This window comes from Mastomys coucha, unplaced genomic scaffold (assembly GCF_008632895.1).
Source record: "Mastomys coucha isolate ucsf_1 unplaced genomic scaffold, UCSF_Mcou_1 pScaffold18, whole genome shotgun sequence".
NCBI classification, from domain to species: Eukaryota; Metazoa; Chordata; class Mammalia; order Rodentia; family Muridae; genus Mastomys; species Mastomys coucha.
Window position 1 is genome coordinate 52,351,976 of NW_022196900.1, and position 10,276 is coordinate 52,362,251.

Sequence of the window (10,276 nt, forward strand, 5' to 3'; positions counted from 1 at the left end):
ACTTGATATTATGAAGGAAAATTGACATTTGAAATCTAATTTAACAGTGTCTAGAGTAATGTTTTAGTAATAAGAACATATACTATACTCTACCAGACTATTGGGTTGAAATTTGTAATGCCTTCGCCATCTGTAATGCCAGATCCAGGGAATCTAAGGCTATTTTCTGTCTTCAAGGGACACTAAGCACATGCTTGATGCACATTCAGACATTTAGCCAAAGAAACAATACATATAAAAAGTAAAAAGAAAAATAAAATTATAATTTATCAATCTGTGTTTAAGTGCTATTTTCACATGAAACTCTTAGATTCTGTAGCCCTGTCAGATCTCTAGTTCTATATATGATATGCCATTATTTTTTCTGAAACATCACAAGGAAGTGTGAATTTTATGTATATCTTAGTTGGCATACAATTTTAACATACATATGTGTGTGTATCAAATGTTTATATGTATATATGTACATATATGTATATTTATTCATATATTATATATGTGATTATATTGATATAAGCTGCTTAGTCTGTATGTTTCTTGTTTGTATATTTTCATGACTGACCATTTGTTGTTTAAAAAAAAAGCAAGTGAAGTACTCTCTGGTTCTTGACATTTCCTATTTCTCTGTAATTATTTGCCAAGATTTGAGGCCTGGTAAACTTTCAGTCTTCTACCCCATATCATGTATGATTTTAATATCCTTGCTCAGCTCATACTTAAGCAGTCATATGGTGAGACTTTATGTGTTTGTCTTCTATCATTCCTAGAAAACACAATTTAACTGAATACTGTCTAGTCCTCTAGCGCTTTCAAATTTTCTGCAATGTTCTCTGAGTCTTAACTATGGAGTTAAATTGTAGATGTATCCCCTGGGACTGAGCTTCACAACTACTTATTTTTATTGGATGTGGTATTCTGTACTGAATTCGGTATTTTTGTCTATGGGAAAGAGAAGTTTCCTACTTAGGATTCAATACTAAATGTAGAATTTAGTATTATATTAGTTTAGTAAAGTAATATTTGTGGGTTCTACTCCAAGATCAATGACTTCACTACCACTACAACTATCAGGCATGATTTCCCTTTTCCTTAATAGGACATAAGTTTATTAGAGAGCTGTTGGTAATCTCAAAGGTATAGGGCAAAACCCTTACCATGATTGTTCTATGCCAGTCATTGTTGTGGTTCATAGGCATCATAGCTAGCAGGACACCTGGTTTCATTCCCCCTTTGGAAGTTTGCATGGTACCTTCAGGTACCATGAAAGTGGCTCTTTAGGGAGAAGACTTTCAGGTCATTTCTAGCTCAGGGGCCTCTGATCCAGGTGTTTGATTTGATTGCGTTTTCACTAATAGAGACTTACATTTCACCCCTGGGGGACAATGAAAGGCAGTAGAAATAGACAGCAATGAAATGGTAAACTCTTGTACAATTCTGGCCAACAACTTAAAGGCTGAATTCTCATGCTTTGTATTGAATTTCCTTGAAAGATTATCTAGACACTGAGAGGGAGTATTGTCAACACAAATGGGGGATTTTCACTAAACTATATATTCATCTTTATAGGCTGACTGAAAATATGAAATGCTGCATGAATTTTCAGGTCACCATTGTACAGAGTCAGGCTAATCTTCTCTGTATTATTTAAATTTTAGAATATTTCTTGACAAAACAGGCACAAATAATGAAGATATATTTTTTAATTATTGTAATTAAATATATGGGACCTTCAATGTATTTTTGATCATATTTCCCACCCACTTCTCCAATTATTACCAGATCTACCACCATTCTCCAGCCTATTGCAGCTCCAACTCCACCCTTCAGCCATCCTAAATTATTTTAACATTATTTAACATTAATGCCATAATGTTCTTGTATTAGAATGCCAAGGAGATCACTGTGCCACAAGCCTTACAGAACAAATACAAGGGAATCACTGTGCCAGAACTCTTAAATAACAGTTGCAACAGTTCATTTCTACTCATCGTTTCTGTAATGACAGAAACATCTTCTACTTATCTACAGCTTTATTTTCCATATAATTGGTGAAAGTCTATGACACTCTTACTGATGTTATATTGTCCTTGAAGACAGGAGCCTTGCATGGCTGTCCTCTGAGAGGCTCTACCAGTAGCTGACTTACAAAGATGCAGATACTCAGAGCCATGTTAGCACTGGACATAGGTAAGGAAACTCTAGGGGAGAGCAGGGGAAGGATTGAAGGAACTGAAGGGGATGGGGACCCAATAGGAAGACCAACAGTGTCAAGTAATAGTAATCCCTGAGAGATCCTACAGTCTAAGCCACCAACCAAAGAGCATACATAGGCTGGTCTGGGTCTGAGGCTCCTGATACATATGTAGTAGAGGACTGCCTTGTCTGGCATCAGTGGAAGTGGATGTCCCTACTCCTTTAGAGACTTGATACCCCAGAGAAGCAGAATGACTGGAGAGCACCCTCTCAGAAACAAAGGGGGAGAGGGAATAGGAAAAGAACCCTGAGATGGAGGATGAAAGGCAATATTTGGGATGTGAATAAATGAATAATTAATAATTTTTAAATAACTAAGAATGAAAGCAATAGGTTCTTTTCCAAATTAATCTGTTTAGATAAATTTTAATAGAAAAACAGGAGCATTTGTTCATCTTTCAAGAGTACTTGCCCAATTTGCTTATTCTACTACTGTGAATAGATGTCTCATATAGATTTTTCTCAAACCACAGCAATAAAAATTAAAAGAATTAAAACAATATGAAGAATGTGAAAATAGACATGAAATAGCAAGAATTTAGAGATGTAAAGGATTATTATTATCATCACTGAAAATATATTTTAAGAATCAGTTCACTTCCTTTAATTATTAAGTTTAGAATCAATTTAAATTTATTGATTAAGTTGATGATGTTGGTAATTAAATAGTACACAGCATGAAAGGTGAATAAATTTGAGAATAAAATTTTAGAAAAGTACATAAAATTATTAAACAAATTATGAACATGTATATTTATATAGCACAAGCCAATCTTACCTTTGGTATGTCTGTCTATCTATATCTATGTCTCTCTGTCTCTCTCCAGTTCTCTCTGCCTCTTTGTCACATTCTCTCTCATGCATACATTTTAAGCAATATTATGCAGATAAAAAGTATGCCTGAGTGAGGTAACCCAATCACAAAAGAACAAACACGGTATGCACTCTCTGATAAGTGGTTATTAGCCCAGAAGTTTGGAATATAGGAAGAACAACCCACAAACCACAAGGAACTCAAGAAGAAGGAAGACTAAAAGGTGGACATTGCATTCCTTCTTAAAAGGGGGAACCAAATACCCATGGAAGAAGTTGCAGAGATTAACTATGGAGTAGAGACTGAAGGAAGGGCAAGCCAGCCTAAATATAGCTATCTCCTGAGAGGCTCTCACAGTACCTGACTAATACAGATGTAGAGGCTCACAGCCATCCATTGAACTGAGTACAGGGTCTCCAGTGAAGGAGTTAGAGAAAGGACCAATGGAGCTGAGGGGTTTACAGCCCCTTAGGATGAACAACAATATGAACTAACTAGTACTCTCAGAGCTCCCAGGGTCTCAACCACCAACCAAGGACTGTACATGGAGGGGTCTGATTGTTCTGGCAGCATGTGTATAGTAGAGGATTGCAAATTCGATCATCAATGGGAGGAGAGGCCCTTGGCCATGTGAAGGTTCTGTGCCCCAGTGTAGGGGAATGCCAGGGCCAATAAGTGGGAGAGGGTGGGGTCGCAGGCTTGGGGAGGGGGAAGGCAACAGGGGTTTGTTTTTGTTGTTTTTGTTTGTTTCTTTGTTTTTTGGAGGGGAAACTGGGAAAGGAGAAATTTACGTGTAAATAAAGAAAATATCTAATAAAAAAATGTATGCCTTTTATTTATTTTAGCACAGCACCAAAAGTGTGGAAGTATCATCCATTGAGACAGCATATCCTGATGTCTAAATGATTTTTGAAATGTTTAAACACTTACAATGAATCTGTAACTCACTTTGGCAGTTGACAGCTGGTTGGCAGTTTACACTTGGCAAATGCACCTGACCCATCATTCTGTTTTCACAGCACCTTACCTGCCACATTGAGAGTGGTCTTCCTTCACTTTCACAGAAAATGTCTATTTTAAAGTCTCCTCCTTGTGCTGATGTAAAGTGACTGAGTTCTGAAAGGCCACATAATCAGTCTGGGGTGACACCATGCCTCTACTCTAAGAATCAAAATAAATCATGAATGCAATGTTGAAAGGAGACATACCAGATGAAAATCTTTTTTCAAGATTTGTCAAACACTGAGTAGACACTGAAAATCAGACACTTGTTTAAAAAATCTGTGGCTTTCTCTTTTTTTTAATAAAGCTATCCTACTAACAATAAACACAGTAAAGAAAAACATACAAAGATATGCAAAGAACTAACTAAGCATGATATTTACCCAGCTATAATGTTAGACCTCCTGTATATTCTGGGAGCATCTAACATGACCAGGAGTACTGAGATACTCCAGAGAATTCCTCTGTCTTTGAAATGGCAATGCTAATAAAGCTACTGAGAGAGTCCATGGCTTCAAGTGTAACCTAAATTATGAAGGCTCACATAACACCAAGCAACAAAAGGCTTAAAGACAAAAGCAAATTTCAGACATCCCTAGGGTCGAACTGCAGAGAAAAGATGTATTCTCTTCACAACACAGCTCTCTCTAGAACAGGCCTGATGCCATGGATGGCAACTTAACATGTTGGAACATAACATGACATATACTCACAAAAGTACAGCCTGTACTACAGAAAATTTGAACGATGTAGCAATAATAAAGAAAGATATTTCATATCAAAATCAATATTTAAGTGAATCAAGTGACTTTTCAGCACTGATAATTCCTGAAAATTATGTCTACAGATTATAACATGCCTAGCTATCATACAAGTAGAAGAAGTGGCTTTAAATATTATTTCCATGTCATTTGCAGGTAGATGAATACTCTTTATTTGCAGTGAAAACATTTCAACAGTTGTAAAGATTATATGTGAAAACTCACCAGGGTAGTAGATAATGATTTCTCTTATCTTGGTGATTTTTATTAAAGTAAAAATAAAACACATTTGTTTAAGAAGATATTGTTTGCAGAATGATTTCAGTCTCTAAATCAAAATTTTAGGTACAAATAGGTAACTATGTTTAATTTTGACAAGTCAAGTAGTATTCACATTGTATTATGAAATGGTGACCTCATACCACTAATATTTTGATTTTTTTTAAAAAAGATTTTTCATAAAAATAATAAGACATATTTAGCAATGTTTACATAAAAAATTATTAGGATGCTGTGATGGTTTGAATGTGATAGCATCTATAGTCATTGACAACTAAATGATTGGTATCTAGTTGGTCATAGTACTTTGTAAAGCTTAGGTTTTATGGCCTTGATGAAGGAAGCGTGTTACTGTGGTGAGTTTTGAAGTTTCCAATTCTTCCCTGTACTCCAACATTACTCTTTGTTTTCTGTTTGCAGTTCTGGATGTGAGCAATTCCTGCTGCTGTGATGGTGCTCGCAGCATTGCTTCTCTGCAGTGATGGTGATCTTATCCCTCTGGAACAGATATCCCCAGATAAATCCTTCTTTCTTTAAGTTGCTCTGATTTTTATGTTTTAACATAGGAATAGAAAAGTAATGATTACAGAAGTGAAAGTATTTTATTGTGGGAAAAAGAAAAACATCACGTAGTGTTTTTTAAGCTAAACTATTAGCTTATAGTTCAATATTAAAAATCAAACTTACAGTGATTGTATCAATAAATAATTCATTACTACCAAAAGTCACTTCATTAAAGTTGAAATGGAGTATTATCAAAAGAACAATATCAAAAACTGGTTTCATTGTAAAGATTAAAAGCTAAGCTGAGAGAAGAGATAATTTAGTTTGTTTAAACACACACACATGAAAGAAATTCAAAACAAAAAGCTACTCTTGTTTGAAAATAAGAGCCTGAGCATAACTTCAAGCAGGCAATAAAAATTATACACAATTCCAGCTAAATTTCATTAATACTGGGAAAGTAGATTTACAGAAAAACCAGGAATCTAGAACAAACCAAAACGTACCAGTTATTAAAAGATGAAGGGGAAAGGAAAGATTAAAGACTTTCTAAGCATTTGTTATTAGTAAAACATAAGATATAGACATCTTAAAACTATTTATCACAGAGAAATTTTAGCATACACAACACTCTCAAAAATCCGGAAAGACTTCTGTGTGGGCTCATATGAACCACTGTTGTTTTGTCCTTATTGTCTTCTTTCTCATACCCACTTTTCAATAATTTCTGAAAGATGTATGTGGAAAAACATGTATAGACCCTGGAAGCATATCTTATACTCTAGTTACAAATATTTAAATCATAAATAATAGTGGGAAAACATGGCATACAATAATATACAAAAAGAATAAGGTATAAGAGAGACAATAATGGAAAATTTAAACTAATGCTAGAAATGTTAGAGATATTTGACTAAATTTATTAAATAGTATTTAATAAATCACCTAGTAAACATCAAAGCATTGGAATTTGAACAAATGTTTGGGATATATTTTACTGGTGGAAAAATGTACAGAATATCTTAGGCTTAGTTTCTAAAAGAAATCTGGGCAGAGAATCTCTGTGAGAATTCTTTGTTATTTAAATGACCACTAATTTAAAAACTGACTTATAAGAAAACATAAAGAATGAATGAGAGAGAGAGAGAGAGAGAGAGAGAGAGAGAGGCAATTTCTCTCTTATCTTCAGAAAGAATTGTTTATTTTCTTGTTATACATTCACTTATGAATTTTGAATGCCATCTGGATTGCTAGTAAGAGAAGCATATTTGTACTTCTGAATCTAGCTTATTTCACTTAAAAATGTGATCATCAGTTTCCTTCATATTCTTGCAAAGATGAGATTTCATGAGTTATAGCTTCATGATACTTCCTATAGATTTTTAGGTACTCATCCATTGGTGGGTATCTCTGATGATTAGTAACTTGAATGTAGAAAATAGTTTAATATGTGTCACTGTGCAGACTCCTCTGTTGTATTTTGACTTTGTTTCCTCCAATACTCAAATTTAGTACCATCCATTCTGATATCCAGAGTGACTGCATTCATTTACATTTCCACCCACAGTATATGGATGATCCTCACTGCATATCCTAATCAGTATTTGTTGTTTATTTTTATGATGGCAACTACTTGGACCAAAGGGAGATTGAATAACAATTTATTTCTCATTTTTCTTTTCCTGATTGCTAAGGAGATTGGACAGTTTTAACATATGTATTGACTTTCTTTGAGTTGGATTTTTTTTTCAATTTCTCATTTTTTCACTCACTGAATATTTTTGGAGTTCTCTCTCTATATATTCTAGATGGTTACAGAGTGAATGAGTAAAAGTGCTCTATTAATGGTTTCCATGTTACATTTAAGTATTTTATCAGATGCAATGCTGTATGCCAACTCTTCTATTAGCTACTAGACAAGAGAATTATTTCAAAGAAAAAATACAGACTTATATGATGATGTTGGTATCTCAAGTTTTTGCCTGGTTTGTTTAAAATATTAATCTTCAATAATTTTAAATGATATTTTTGTTGAGTGAGATAATGTTTTTGTTTTCATTCATTTACATATGTATATCTAGTTTTTCTCACATTTTCAATTGAAGAGTATATGTTTCTTTGAACATTTCTTTGGATCCTTTAATGGGAATCAGATAGTTAAGTAGGTATAAATATATTTCAAGAACCATTTAAACTGCTTTGTTCATCTCCATTTCTGTTTATGTAAATACATTCTGAGAAAGAAATAAGAAAAACAGTAACATTCCCTAAAGCCTGAAAGATAATTTGAAATAAATTTAAGCAAATTAAAGACATATCACCACTCTTAATTTTAGTTATATTGTAGAGCTAAAGAGCAACAGCATGGTGATGACATAAAAGCAGATATTTAGAGCAATGAAATAAAGGGAAGGACCTACATATAAGTCCATGTATCTATGAACATCTATTTTTTTGACAAAGAAGTCAAAAATATATGAGACAGAAAAGACATCATTTTCTACAAATGAACCCTGTCAAGTTATCATTAGATATGATAAGCTCTATGTTAAAGATTTAAACCAGGTCTACATCTATCATGCTGCATTAAATTAAACTCTAAAAGGATCAAGAACTACTTCATAAGACCTGAATAGAAGAAGAGGAAACCGAACTTACAGGAAAAGTCTTTCTAAACTTATATATATAAGATCAACAATTCAATTAAAAAATATGCAATTAAAAAATAGGAGTACATGAAACTAAAAGAAAATTATACAACAAAGGTCACAATAGTTCCATAGAATCAGTCTACAAAATGAGAAAAAATTCTTTACATCTATAAAATACATATAATTCAAAAACATAAAAATCAAGAAAAATGTGTAAAAATAAGACATGAACTAAACAGAGGAATTAAGATACAAAACACAACTGGCTTAGAAACATTTTCAAATATTACAAAATCTTAGATCTTATGGATTTACAAATTAAAATTATTTGAATTTCTTATTGCCCGAGTCAAAATAGCTAATATTTTTTAAAAAAGAATAGTTGCTGATGAAGATAGAGTGGAAGATGAACACTTATTCAAAGCTGCAAAGAGGACAAATATATAGGTACTATAGAAATTATTGTGGCTATTTTTCAAAGGGCTAAATAAAAACATACTGCATGGTCCAAGTATTCCATTCTCAGTAATTAAAACATAGGCATGCAAATGTACCTATAAAAATGTGTGCTCAGCTGGTGCTCTGTTCACTAGATCAAGGAAGTGAACCTACAATTTTGTCAAGTGATAGGAGGCTTTCAACTGATCTTTCACTTTAGTTTATGGGGCTTATTATTTCCATCATCATTTCTGTTCGATTTTCTTTCATTAATTCTCTTTCTCTCTTTCTCTTTCTCTCTCTCTCTGCATTTTATTTTCATATGTTGTGATTACCTCCTTATTTCATTCAAGTCTTTGTTATTCTCTTGGAATGCTGCCATGCTTTCTCTGCTTAGTATACACATAGTATAGTTACAATTATTCTTTTAAATTATATGTCTAAATTCTTTTAAATCATTATCAGTTGGAATCACTGCTATAGTATTAGCAATTTTTAAAGAAAATGTCTTATCTTAATATTTCATGTTGGCATAATTTGTGCATATTTGCATTTACTTTGTAGACATTTTGTTCTAATTTTAGAAAAGTCAGATATCTTCCCTATGGGAGTACTATGTCATGGAAGGGTTGACCTGTCAGTTTCCGATTTGGTACTGTTTGTTATTCAGGGCCAGAAGATGTGTTATTAGTTCCTTTGAGTTACAAATGCTATCTTCCATCATTACAGCTTCTGTCCCATGTCTCAGATTTCACTAATATTGTATATGGGCTTTAATATAGGCTGAAAAGACCACTACAAGGTGTGGACCCTAACATAGAGTGAGAAGCTTATTGTGGGCTCACAGTGAGGTGTGGAACTTCCCATAGACCTTTGCTTAGGTTTTATAGTTTCAATTTTTCAGGACAAGAAATATTTGCCAAAAGTCCAACTTGGGCCAAATTTACATAAAAGGCTATAGGAAAAGTTAATGCAGTTTATTTTAATAAGATTATTAAACTTTGGGAGGAAAATCTGATGCATTATTTAATCATAAAAATAAATTTGGTATAGTTTATGTTTGGTATAGTTTATGTATTTGAAGTTGTGTTATTTTATTGGTAATCTGGGTGCTTGCAATATATCACTGTGATTCTAATTATCAATACTGCAAATAGCACTTTTATACAGAATTAACAGGGATGATCTATTTTTGTAGCATATGTTCAGTGTGGTGTGATTTTCCTCAAGGGTGAAATGTCAACGTAGAAGAGCAACATTTTTCAAAACAAATGCTGAACTTTATTTTCACTGGGTAAACAAAAATGTTATAGAAAAAAACTGATTAATAGAGTCATTATGGAGAAAGAAAAATAGATCATTTTTATCATGTGACCAGTCTTGCACATTCTTCATCTTCTGGTTATTCCAAAACAACATTTTTGATTGAAGATTCAATATGTTTATGATTACTGTCCATAAAAGATTATCATCTTGTGAGTACCAAAGTGATTTTCAAGAATAAATAAGAAAAAGTTCTATGATAAAAAAACCAGGCAAATTTTTTAGGCTCCACACAGGCAATTATAATGACT

The 10,276-nt window shown here is 33.1% G+C and overlaps 1 non-coding gene across 1 annotated transcript; it reads right to left on the reverse strand.

The window, feature by feature from the left end:
* Nucleotides 1-1,573: 1,573 nt before the first annotated feature.
* Nucleotides 1,574-1,677, reverse strand: LOC116097243. Its single transcript, XR_004121293.1, has one exon. It is a non-coding gene; the product is annotated as a U6 spliceosomal RNA (small nuclear RNA).
* Nucleotides 1,678-10,276: the final 8,599 nt, after the last annotated feature.